This window comes from Apodemus sylvaticus, chromosome 1 (genome assembly GCF_947179515.1).
Source record: "Apodemus sylvaticus chromosome 1, mApoSyl1.1, whole genome shotgun sequence".
In the NCBI taxonomy this organism is placed as follows: domain Eukaryota; kingdom Metazoa; phylum Chordata; class Mammalia; order Rodentia; family Muridae; genus Apodemus; species Apodemus sylvaticus.
In genome coordinates, this window is record NC_067472.1 from 38561338 (window position 1) to 38574398 (window position 13061).

At 45.5% G+C, this 13061-nt stretch overlaps 1 protein-coding gene across 6 annotated transcripts in view; it reads right to left on the reverse strand.

The window, feature by feature from the left end:
* The window catches only part of Apba1 (amyloid beta precursor protein binding family A member 1), a 201324-nt gene extending 189061 nt beyond the window's left edge, over window positions 1-12263 (reverse strand). For 5 of the 6 annotated variants that reach the window (XM_052188210.1, XM_052188200.1, XM_052188191.1 and 2 more), the window contains exon 1: window positions 12039-12263. The gene's annotated coding sequence lies outside the window, so the exon portion shown is untranslated. Of the gene's footprint in view, window positions 1-12015 lie in introns of all 6 variants that reach the window. The other variant, XM_052188161.1, reaches the window with a different exon arrangement.
* Between the last annotated feature and the right edge of the window lie 798 nt (window positions 12264-13061).

Below are 13061 nucleotides of genomic sequence, written 5' to 3' on the forward strand. Positions count from 1 at the left end.
AGTGATTTCTAAGCCTGCCCTCCCCTAATGCCCCGCCCCTCCACATTCATTCACTAAGAGTAATTTTTGCAAACAGTCTTCGCACAGCTGGGGAGCACTATGTTGTGTCTCACGAGGAGCAGCTTAGACATAATAGGAACAGAATCCTGAGCCCCTTGTCCCCAAGCAGGCTTTAGAGACCTCACATCACTTACACGGGGCACACACTTCTAACACGTGCCACACATTCTGTCTTTAAGACGAGGCATCATCTGCCACAGCAATTGTAATGCATGCCAAGGAAAAAGCACACTTTACAATTTGTTTTACACATAGCATGCATTTTTCCAAGCTATAGCAGATTAGAGTTTTGGCAGGCAAAGATAAAGTAGGTACTTGAACAATGACCTAATTGTTCTTTTCCTTAATAAATGTTAATGAGGAATCTATACTATTAATGATGTTTATCTCAGTTATACAGTATAGTCCTTTCTTCTAGTCCCTTAAAAACATGTATGCAACATCACACATGTACATACACACACACACACACACACACACACGCATGCATATACACATGGTATCACACACAAAAATGCCCCATTACAGAGTTATATGCAGATGATTTCTGTGTGTCAACTTGATACAAGCTAGAGTCATCAGAGAGCAAGGAGCCTCTGTTGAGGACGTGCCTCCATGAGACCCAGCTGTAAGGCATTTTCTCAATTAGTGATCAAGGGGGAGGACCAAGCCCATGGTAGGTGGTGCCATCCCTGGACTGGTAGTCCTGGGTTCTATACGAAAGCAGGCTGAGAAAGCCATGTGGAGAAAGCCAATAAACAGTGCCCCTCTATGGCTTTTGTATCAGCTCCTGCCTCCAGGATCCTGCTGTGTTTGAGTTCCTGTCTTGACTTCCTTCAACAGCAATATGGAAGTGTGAATCAAATAATCTTTCTCCCCAAGATGCTTTTTGGTCATGGTATTTCATCGCAGAAATTGAAAAGCATTAAGTCTGAGTTACAATAGTTAGAGATTTATTATTTCTCTCTTCCTGGTGATACAAAATTTATATCCATTTGGTAGAAAGCACACTTTTCAAATTGCAAATCTAGATCTTTTCTTTGGCTGACATGTGGATGGCATACTGTCGGGAAGTTGGGAAGTGATGTGGAGCTGACGCTCCTAGCCAAACACGACTACAAAGACAAACAGCTGATGCCTTACAAGGAAGTATGTTACTTAGCTAAGTGTTCTGTAGGTTAAGAGTATTGAATGCATTTTCTACTTATTTTTGATTCATCAGGACATATCATCCCAAGTTGGAAGCATCTGTTTTTGCCATTAGATACTGGTGGACTACATGCAACTACAACTCTATCTTCCAGTATTTGCACACCCCACTTGGGAAGATGAGTCAAAATTTATATACTTCCTAATAATCCAATCTCCAGGCTTGGAGTTGAGGTTATTCATAAGACAGGAGCTATAGTCAAGCCTTTGCTCTCCAGAGAGAATATGTGTGTGATTCCTCAATATATGCAAAAGGTAACAGCATTCCATTAGCGTCTCTTTATGTGTAGCTAGTGAGGAAGTTTGGTTCTGTGTTCAATTTTGAGGAAATTACACTCCAAAGCAGAGCTGCTGACCAGCAGAGGTCAGAAGTGCCGCAGTCTGAGGGACGGAAAGTTCAGGGATGGATGGAAGCACTGGCCCCTGCAGTTCTCTCCAGTGAGCCCCTTTCCCGCTGAAAATGCTGGCTTTGTTTTGTTTGGTCTGTTTGTTTTCCCTTCTTTCTTCCGACATTCTTTTCCTTTTATGGTAGACAGCAGAGGGGGTAAATCCTTAAGGCAGGAATCTCAGAGCCCCTAAATTTAATCATAAGACGTTAACCCGGTCACTCCCAAAGGTTTGCTAGAGTCGAGGCAGAATTCCTTTCACAAGACAGAAAACTAGGCTGCACGGACAAGTAGGATGCATGGACAAAGTGTGGTTCTGCAGACATCTAGTGTGTGAATACTCACTGTGCAGGAAGTGTGTGTGCATGGGTATACTGTGTGTACCGAGGGACAGGGCCTGACCTGAAGGACTCGGAGGTGAATTAAAGCTCTGGGAAAACCCAAACATGTGTCAGCAAACTCAGGTCCATGAGACAGACTTACCCAAGTGCCTGTCACTGTACTGCTTAAGAACTGAAACAGCTCTTAAAGTTTTTAGGTAGCTGAAAAAAATATTAAGAGCAGTTAAATTTTTCTGACATGTGAAAATCTTAAATTCCAGCGTCCGTGAATACGCCTGTCAGGACACAGCCATGCCTGCTGGCCATCACAGTGTTTGGGGCTGCTTTTGTGCATGGTGGCAAAGACGAGAAGCTGTGACGGAGACTATGTGGTACTGGCAAGGGACCTACTTACTCTCTGGTTCTCAATAGAAGAGTGTGCCACCGTTGGCGAAGAGGAGGGTGGGCTAAGGACCAGCTTTTGCTTGGTGTCATTATGAAGGGAAGAGTTGTGTCTACCTTACTTTAGCCCCTGAGGTCTCACTTAGCTTTTACGATGGCAGGGTGGGAGGCAGTGGTAAGGCCATGTCTCTCCATCCTCCCCTTTGGCATCTGGGAAAGCTGAGACGAAGCCCTGCTCGTAGCTAGTGACTTATGGTGGCACCATGTTCTGACTTGTCTTGAGTCTTCCCCAGTCCATGGTATCTAGGTTAGAGGGAAGTCCATACCACACACACACACACACACACACACACACACACACACACACACACCCTCTCACACACTCTGCATATCTACATAATACTCTCTCTAACACACATTCTCACTCACATTCTGTATGTGTGTCTGTCTGTTTATCTGTCTCTCTAACTCACTCATACACAACATAACATATGATGAGGGCTTCATCACTGAAGGGTCCCTTGAGCAGTTATGGTAAGAAGCCATTGTGAGGACAGAAAGACAGAAGAGACCTGGGGTCCGGGAGCAATCTGGCCTCATTCCTGTCCGGAGCCTCAGGATAGGTTCCTTTGCCTTGACCTTTGGTTTCTGAGAAATCCATGGTGGGTCTCAAGGCTCCATCTCAGCTGTACATTTTCTGAAGATGTAGATTTGAAGTCATAAAGATCATCAGGAGGCAAACCTGAGTTAGGCGTGTGGATGCTGCGCAGTACCACACTACCTGGCACTCCTTTGTGTTAACTGGCTTGTAGTCATCGCACTGAGATGGTAGAGAAGGACTTGGTACGGCAATCATACTCAAGCGTAGGCTCAAGCTGGGAATGCGGCTCGTTGGTAGGATGCTCGCCCGGCACATATGAAACCCTACATTCTGTCCTCAGCAATACACAGGAGATTCAGGTAGGCCTTTGTTCATCCCGTCACCATGGAAACTTTCATCTGTGCCCTAACTTCTGGCTCCTTCAGAACAAAACTTCCCCAGGTATCAGGTCAGGCAAAAAAAAAAAAAAAAAAAAAAAAAAGACTTGTGTTTCCAAGCCATTTGGAAGAAAAATGGATTTAAAAACTATTTGCACCACCAGGAAAAATACAGTAAACTAAAATTAGGATTCAGTATCTGAACTGAACATCCAGGGAAACAAGCTGGGAGAGGGACTCAGACAGAGGTGGGGTCAGGAAAGAGCCAGGAGGAGGCAGGAGCCCACCATCGAGGAAGCCACATACTCCAGGTCATACTCCCAGGAAGGTACCAGACGTAGCTAGGAACCTGCCCAATCTCCTCATTCCACTTTACACCCTTGTCAATACCTTGAATAATTTCTCCATTTGGAAATAAAATACATACTCAAAACCAATGTATCTCTTTCTGAGTGTTATGACATCTACCCCCACGACACCAAATACCCAAATATATTAATGACTTAAAACAAATGGAAAAAACCCTTCAGACATGAAATTATTTTGTATTATAAGAAAATAAGCACTCTTCTGTCAGGCTTAATATAATAGGGCAGTGTGTTTTACACTGAGTGTCAGGGCCCATTAGTGCTGAGATCATTTTGGTGTGTTGGCAAACACGAGAAAATAGAAGCCGAACAGCAGGAAACAGTGGGCACCACATGTTAACAGGAGACAGATATTGCCGAACACACTTGCTTCAGTGGTGTGCGTGTGAAGATATTCACACATAATTCCTATAGTACCATGGTAAGTTGTATTCTCGCTAAGAGTGATGGTCAAAAACATGCAAGAATCCATGCCAACCAAATGTGAACCACTGCAGTAAAGACTAGTATAATAACCCTAGCTCATTAAATAGAAATGTAGGTAATTATTCCTGTTAAATGGGATTTCTTTAAGTGACAAACTTTCCCACTACATTAAAAGATGCTAAAACGTGGACTGACCTGGCCTACCTGCAAACCTACCTACTAAGAGAGACTGAGGCAGGAGGATGGCTAGTTCAAAGGCAGCTAGGCCAACAGCATAAGATCCTGTCTGCAAAATAGTGCTACAGTTTTGTGGAGAAAGGAGAATCCTTAGCTATCCTTCATCAAGTATACTTCTTTAATATGTAACTATTACCAGATATGAAACTTGTAATTAGATACATAAAAATCAAAAGTCAGGCAGAAGATCCTTACATTATTTGGAAGATGAATAATTCACACTAACAGCAAGTACACCATGGAATGGAAGAGGAGGAGCCTGGCAGCACACTTCTTGACTACTTATCATAGTCTCGTCACAGACGCCAAAATAAAAGGAAACTGCCACTTCAACATATATATATATATACGTATATATATATATATGTATATATACGTATATATATATATATGTATATATATACATATATATGTATACACACATACATATACATATATGTACACACACACACACGTATACGTATATGTATACACACACATTTCAGGAAAGAAAAAAATCTGATTTATGTTTGAGTGCCAACAAAGTTGCCCCATTTTGTAGAGCATTCTCCTAATTACTTTCTTCTCATTGTCAGAAATCCCGAAGCCTATTGCCTGCAAGACTACTGGCCTAGACAACCAAGCAGGTCATTAATGCAGAGGCGATGGCAACTGACTTTAAAGGGATAGACCTGTCTACAATGGAGAGGCTGTAAGACTGCAGACTGCATAAAATCCCACACTGTTCCAGGGGTTGGCTGACAACTGTTGGGAGAAGACTGCACGGATACAAGACAGGGCTGCCTATGAAGGCCATGTGATTGAAATACCATAGCCGATGGCATCCATGGGGAAAGGAGACCAAGAGCCAAGGTGAATCTAAGTCGATATTCTTCGGAAGAGCTGTGTAATTCCCTTGATTGGATGTCCTAACAAGGCCATGGGGAAATATGGGTCGGGACATCTTGATACTCCTATAGGAAGAAGAAGGAGACATTCGTGTGTTCTGAATGTCCACAGATGGGGCATCTTACAGAAATCAAGCAGTGCTAGCTACAAGGAAGGAAAAGGACAGACACAAAATGGCCATGTGACAACACGCTCAGCCATTATCTCAGTTTGTTTTCTGATGCTCTGATAAAACACCGACCAAACCAGCTGTGAGGGGAAACTGTTTATTTGGCTTACACACCCATGTCACAGTGTATCCCTGAAGGAGGGCAGGGCATGGACCTGGAGGCAGGACCTGAAGCAAGGCCACGAGAGACACTTGCTAGCTTGCTCTCCATGGCTTGCTCAGCTTGCTTCTTATAGCCCAGGCACCTGCACAGGGGTGACACTGCCTACGGTAGGTTAGGCCACTCTTATCAATCGATTTTTAATGGAGAAAATGTAACATAGACATGACTACAGGCCAATCTGATGGCTCCCTCTTCCCAGGTGACTCCAGTTCATGTAAAGTCCACAAAGCTAATGTGCACAGATATTAAAGGTCTATAAGAAGCAACGATTTCATAAGATGTGGAAGTAGATGTGCTATTTCCGAAGTGCTAATTTTACATACACAACTTTAAATATATTCTGGTAAATTAGCACATCAAGTATAGGCAGACTTTTCACTTTTTACATATATTACTAGGATGTGTATATTCAAATGGCCATAAGACCTTTTCTAAAACCTTTGTTTTTTGGAGAAAACTCTAATCAAGAGTACACTGAGTAGATATTCCTGGGATGATCTGTGTAATCCCCTCTATTGGATGTCCTAATACAGCCTAGGGTGATGCATATCTCCAGTACGGAGTGCTGGCAATGGCTGGCTTGTGAGGGAATGGAATACAGGCAGCTGTTGCCTCAATTTAAATCCCTATATTAAAATACTGATAATTGCTGTTGAACCAATTCTTCGTCTGTTAAAAAAAAATTCCTTGTGGTATCTCTGTGCCATATGGAACAGAGGCTCCGGAGCTCTGCAGGGCACCTCTGTGTTTCTTTACAACTTTGATTTACTATGCACAACCCACTGCCTTGCATGCCAGCCAGTCCCCTCCTGCCTGCTCCCATGCTGGGGGCTTCCAGAACAGTGCTCAGGCTTAAACCAGCAGCCGGGAAGTGCTGGGGGCTTGCCTCTGCAGGGTAAGAGGCAGGGAAATAGCTGAGATGCCCCATCCTAGCCTGTGTAATCCTAACTACAGGTCAGTTACTCAAAGCAGTAACCTGCTCATTAACTCATCTCTTACTGGCTTGCTTGCTCCCTTTGTCTTGAGTCCCTCACTCTCAATCTGTAGTTCTCTGGGCTTGCAAAGAAACTATCCGGGGTCTAGCTGTATAACTAAGTCCGGTGGTAGTGGTGGTGATTTGCTGTTCTGCTTTGGAATGCAACTAGAAGCTGTCTGCAGAAAGCAAACTAAAAGAGGGTTATCCCCTCATCCCTTATACTTGGGTTGTGGAAATTACTGGAAGTGTCTTGTTTCATGAATGACAGTGAGTATTTAGTGATCTCCTATTAATGTGAAGAGTGGTCCTGTGTGTTGTGGGGGTCTAGGTACTACAACAAAACAGAGTTCTAGTCGGGAGGACCTTACACTTGCAGACAGGACTTGAAGTGAGTGTGTGGGGTGGGAGTGGGTGTGTGGGTGGGGGTGGGGAGATGAGACCACCATATTTAAAGAAGATTCGGACCTCATAACGTTCCAAGCAAGGGGACTGCTTCTTGCAGTCTGGCTTCTCATTGCTACAGCCACTCCTCAGGTTTTTTAGCCTTCACACGTCTGGCCGAGAATATGTACTGTTTCAGAAACCCAGTGTTGCCTCTCGGGTCACTACCTTTTGGTACATGGTAACTGACTCTTGTGGGTGACAGATGAATACTGTAAGGCAAAGTAGATGCTTCTTAAAGTGGCTGCTCCCTCAGTCAGATGGGATGCCATATGTCCAGGTGAATCGATGAACTCAAAGATGCCTCCCTGCTGTCCCTTGGTCTTGGAAAGCGTGCTTCCCCCCTGCAGCCCTGCTCTCAATCATGTTTATGGTGCCTTCCCTCTACTGTAAAGCTCTATGTACAGCCCTTTGCTGTGATATCTCTATGATATCATCCTCTCCACTGTCCCACTGTATGCCTACCTCCCATTTTTCTTCCCCCTTTTCTTCTTTTTATGTGTTTATATATGTGCTATGCATATATTATATGCATATACCATATGCATTATATGGTGTATGTATATATTATGTCTGCAAGTGCATCCACGAGGAGACCCTACATTGATGTTGGAATTGCCCTCAACTGCTAATTATTTTGAGGCAAGATCTCTCTCTCTCTTTTTTTTTTTCAGATGGATGAATGAGTTTATTACAATCCCAAGGTCCAGGCATAAGCAGAGTCATTAGTAAAGACAAAAGGTGCTGGACAGCCAAGCTCGAGGCAAGATCTCTTCATCAAACCCAGAGGCAGATGCTATGGTTCACCTCTCTGGATGCTCTGAGAACCCCCAGTCTGTCTTCTGAAGCTTGAATTACGGGTAGGCCCCATACCCACCTGGGTATCCAAACTCTGGTCGTCCTGCTTGCACAGCAAACCTGTCTACCTAGCCCCTCTCCCCACCATTTTATTCTTATTCATACATGACATATAAGGCCACCTATTTATTTCCTTGGAGTCTCCTCCCACTAAAAGCTCTGTGACATCAGGAACTCTTCCAACCCCCCCACCCCCCGCCAACCCAATTCTATCCTTGCAGCTGGCCTGTCCCAGAGAGGGTGCTTGATAAATATTTGTTAAAAGTAGAACAGATTTCATCATTAGACCCCTGAAATTATCATGTGCTACAGATAGAATTTCATAATCTCATCTGGAATCATAATCAAGGGTTTCAAGGATACATAGGGTTGTTTTTTTTTTTGTGGAAAACAGTGTCTTTGTTTTTCAAGATTAGTGTATATAGCAGATATGAAAACATAAACAGGTTTATATTACCATGGCCTTGTGTATGTCACAGAATACAACTTATTGAATATCCATTATATAAATAAATTCTGATCCAGGTAGTGGTGATGCACACCTTTAATCCCAGCACTTGGGAGGCAGAGGCAAATGAATCGATTTCTGAGTTTGAAAAATTCTGAGGCCAGCCTGGTCTACAGAGTGAGTTCCAGGACAGCCTGGGCTATACAGAGAAGCCCTGTCTTGGAAAAAAACCCAATAAATAAATAAATAAATAAATAAATAAATAAATAAATAAATAAATAAATGTCCAGTCTTATAGACTATATTTAACTTACTAAAACAAATTAATTTATTTATGAATTAATGTGACAAAATGTATTGAACACTTATGATGGGCATGATGCTGGATAAGGTACTATATCTGAGTTTTGAAAAGTCAACTTTACACTTCACTGTAGAAGCCACATCTTGCTGTGATATATAAGAAAAGTTTATCTTTAAAAAAAAGCCTTGTTTTTCCTCCATTGTTTCAATACAAGCCTTATTGAACTCAAAGGTCCCCAAGAGAAAGCTCTCATAGAAAACCGTCCAAATATAGTTTCAGACAATTCAGGCAACATAAATAAATGCTTTTAAAAGTAACCACTCTTTATGGAAAATAATGGGGAATATTGAATGCTCACTATTACAAAATTTAAGTAGTTGTCAAAGCAGGATTGTACAAGGTTTGCTGGTCCTCTATACACTCAAGCGCAGAGTTCCTCCTTGCTGGGTGATAGTCATTAACTCACACCAATCTTTCCCATTGCCACAAGCCTTCATAATTCTACATCCAGCCTCAACATGCCTTTATCTTTTCTATGAGATTATAACCATGTTCCTTTCCTTCTCTATCTCAGAAGTCCCTGTTTCCATCTCTGGAGTCGCACCTCCACCCTGCCATCTTGATGGCTTTATCAACTTAGCTTCCTGCTCACATCTCCCTTCCTCTTCATGGATTCAGATCCCAGGTTTCCAAAGTCAGCCTCCCTCCTCTGCTGCACCATTCCTTTGATGTATCACCCTCTCCTCCACCACCCAACTTATTCAAGATCAAGTCTGTTTCCACCGCTTGGTCACTGTTCTATTTTGTCTTCCTTGTAGCATAAAAGCCCGATTTCCCCGTGGCACCATGGTTTATCCCTTTTGGACCCTGCAGGTCAGTTTTCAAATGTCCTTTACTTCCACTTTACTTCTGAAAAGACAAACTTTTAAAAGTGAGGCTCCTGATAGAGAAGAAAGGCATTAAAACTGCTGCAAGGGAAAAAGAGGCATTCATGCAAAACAAATGGCTTGCTGCAGGGCTGCAGGGGAAGGTGCCACCATTTACCAAACTGAATTACAGATTCCTGCTGCACCCTTCACCTCGCCCGGCCAGACGTTAGGAAAGCAGGGCACGGCGTCTGAAAAAGTATCTCATTTATTTACACAAGAAAGGAAATCAGAAATTCTCAAGTCATCAGTTGTGCGCGTGGATGCAGTTCTTTCTCTAATCAGGTTACTTGTTAGTAGTGTCTAATACGCTTGAGCTTTCTTATAAGAAATTTACATATATGGTTTTACTTGCATATACAGAGATGATAACTTTTTTTAAAGTAAGGAAACCAAAACCTCTTAAGTGACTTACATCCATCAGACAGAGATATGGCCAAAGCAATAAGAGAGTTAAAGAACGAGGATTCTAAATTCATTTTTATAAGTCCTCCTTTAAATCTCGGGTGAGATACAACAGCCTCACATTAAAATTTCAGAAGGCTTGGCTTGAAGGACAGGGGGAAATTTACTTTATATCGACAGCTTCCCGGGCACCTGGTCCATATATCATCATTTATTTTTAAAAACAATAAATGAGAAGGAAAATCATACATAGATGGCCTTAGTTTTGTTATTTTCAATGTATCCATGGGATAATACAATCTTTGTCCAAAGGGGAAAAATGTTTAGAAAAAAAATAAATCTTTGGTATCAATATGTCATACATTTATTTGTACATCCTTGTGATTATTTCAAGCTTTTCAAAGAGGCCCAGGGCAGCCCATTCAGGCTCTGACAGAAATTCAGTAGAATTTAAGGTATTATAACTAAAATATGTCCCAAGCAGGTTAATCCAATCATATGACATCTATAAAGCACTGAGCTATTAGCATAAAGGTACATTCACTCCTATGGATACTGCAGGAGAAATGCAGACTCCAGGGAACCCAGCTGCAGTGGACACACATATGAATATGCCATCTCGAGTGCTTTCTCTCTCTACCAACCCTAGCTTTATTACGCAGAGAAATTTAAGCATCTATACACGCTGAGTGCTTTTCTCTGTCTTTTCTTAGACATCATTGGAGAGTCAAACATTTGCCAAATTTCCTATGAGTGAGTTGCCCTGGGAAGGAAATCGGGGACTTTACTGACCGGAGATCTTATCACCATGGTTCTTGGGAGATTCAGTTCCTAAATGAACCTTCTAACCACTGTGAAAGCTGGGAGAGTGACTGTCGCCAGCAGAAATAAAGTATCCTATTTCCCATGGAAACACACCCAGGAGAAGATAAAGCATCTCTGGATGCTCTTTTATCCTCGGTTTTTTGTTGTTGTTATTATTTTTTGTTTTTTTTTTACTTCCTTTTCAATCTTGTGCTTGTATTTTTAAAGCCCCCGCCCTCTTTACACACCTCCAGAGTTTATTCTAAAGGCAGCATCATAAAAATTACCCATCTTTCAGCCAGAAGGTTTTCAGTACTTAGATATGGAAGGGAATCTGGTGATAAAAGTTGTGGGAACTGGAGAGGAAGATGACCATTAAACACCTTCTTCTTTGGGTTAGACAAGAGATAAACAATAGAAATTGCAGAGTCAGGCAGTCAAGGAGAGGCTGTGAAGTGCCAAAGAAGGCTCCCTTCAGAACCAGGGACACCAGCTGTCTCAAAAGGTGTAACCATTATCCTGGTCTGCTGCCATGTGCCTCCCGGGTGTTAGGACATTAGGGAAAGGGGAAGCGAGAATCCCTACACCCAGGCACCCAAGAACAGAAGCAGAACAGAAACTGTTTTTAGACTTGCGGGGTCAAAATAACCAATACTGTCCCACAGTGTAAGCTGGTGGCATCAAGTCAGGAAAAGCAGATCGCTGGATGCGGAGCACAGTTTTGGGAGCGTGGATCCAATTGCACGCTACACACCCTTACACGGGATTTTACAAACCCAGCCGCCTTACCCTGCTGCCTCCCCTCCACACTTCACACACCAAGTGCATCCTGCCCACCTCACGGTTTCCATCATCAGTAAGCCAGAGAGAGGAGGGATCCTAGCGGGATTCCTGGAAATGCCATCCCCCCTACACCTCGGATCTGCCACCTCCATCCCCTCTGCTAACACACACACACACACACACACACACACACACACACACACACACACACACACTCCTTCCATGACTGTCATCAGGCCCGCTCTTCCCAAAGCCGGGTATCTCAGCGCGCACCGGACGCCTGGCATCTCTCTCTGGTACACACCCTTCCCCCGCCTCGCAGGCTCCAAGCATTGCCTCCCTGGATGTCGCCTGCTGTCCCTGTTCATCCGGCACTATTGTTCCACACAGCACCCCTAGCTCCCGGGATCGTCCCTCCACGAGGACCCGAGCTCCGTCCGGGGCGTCGGGCGCCCGGCACTCACCCAGCCCGCCCTGGCGGTGGTACCTTGCCTGACAGCTGGGTCCGCGGGCCCGCGGGAGCAGGCGGCGCTAGTGACAGCGACCGTGCCAAGCCTGGGAATAAAGCTGCTCTCCAGCTGCTCCCGCCTCCAGCGCCACCATCTTCCCCCGCCGCCGCCGCCGCCGCCGCCGGGACCGCAGCCGCCCGCGCCCGGCTCCTCCGGCTCTAGCTCGGCAGCCGCTCGGGCCCCTCCGGCCGCGGCCCCACCCCCTGCTCGCCGCCCGCTCGCCCTCGTGACGCGCGCCGGGGCCGTGCGGCTGCGACTGACGGAGGGGGGGGGGGGGAGGAAGCGCGCGCACGCCGCGTGCAGCAGCGCCCCTGCCTCCCACGCCCACCCGCGTGTGCGCGCCTGGCGCGGGAGTCCTGCTCGAGCGCGCGCGAGCGTGCGAGGTGTCCGCAGCCGTCGCCTTAGCAGTGCACGAGTCCCTCCCGCTCGTGGCCGGGAGCCTGGAATGGACTACGTGGCTGCCTCCAGCGGGGACCCACGGGGATCTCCACGGTCCTCAGCCCCAGGTCCCTAACGCTCATCCCGGGCCCGATCTCTGCGTATGGGGTCTAGCCACGCTTAGGAAACTCTGCCGCGTGGACGGCTGCGCGTGTCCTCTTGTTAAGTGACACGCAGTTTTCCCGCTTCCAGGGCCGGAAAGCCACGGAAAAGGCTTGGAGCTTGCAATGCCGCGCTGTGCTCCTCGAGTGGCCGCTAGGGGGCGCCCGCGTGGGCTTGAGAGGACCAAGCCGGGCGTCTGGCCGCCCACTGGGGGCGCTGCCCAGCCCGCCCCACCCAGAAGGCGGGGTCGGGAAATGGTCCACTTGGCTTCTCGATGCTGGTTGCTAGGAGCTTAAAAGAGTCTTCCAGACAAGCACAGGCAATTCGCCTGGTATATGACTAGGTTCTCCGGAGGGTGGGGACCAGGTAGCAGGTGCTGCGACTTAATGAAAAGGTGGCGTGGCCCCTGGAGGCGTGGGGGTGGGACTGGGTTCAGGCGCCAGCTCTATCTGTATCAGGCA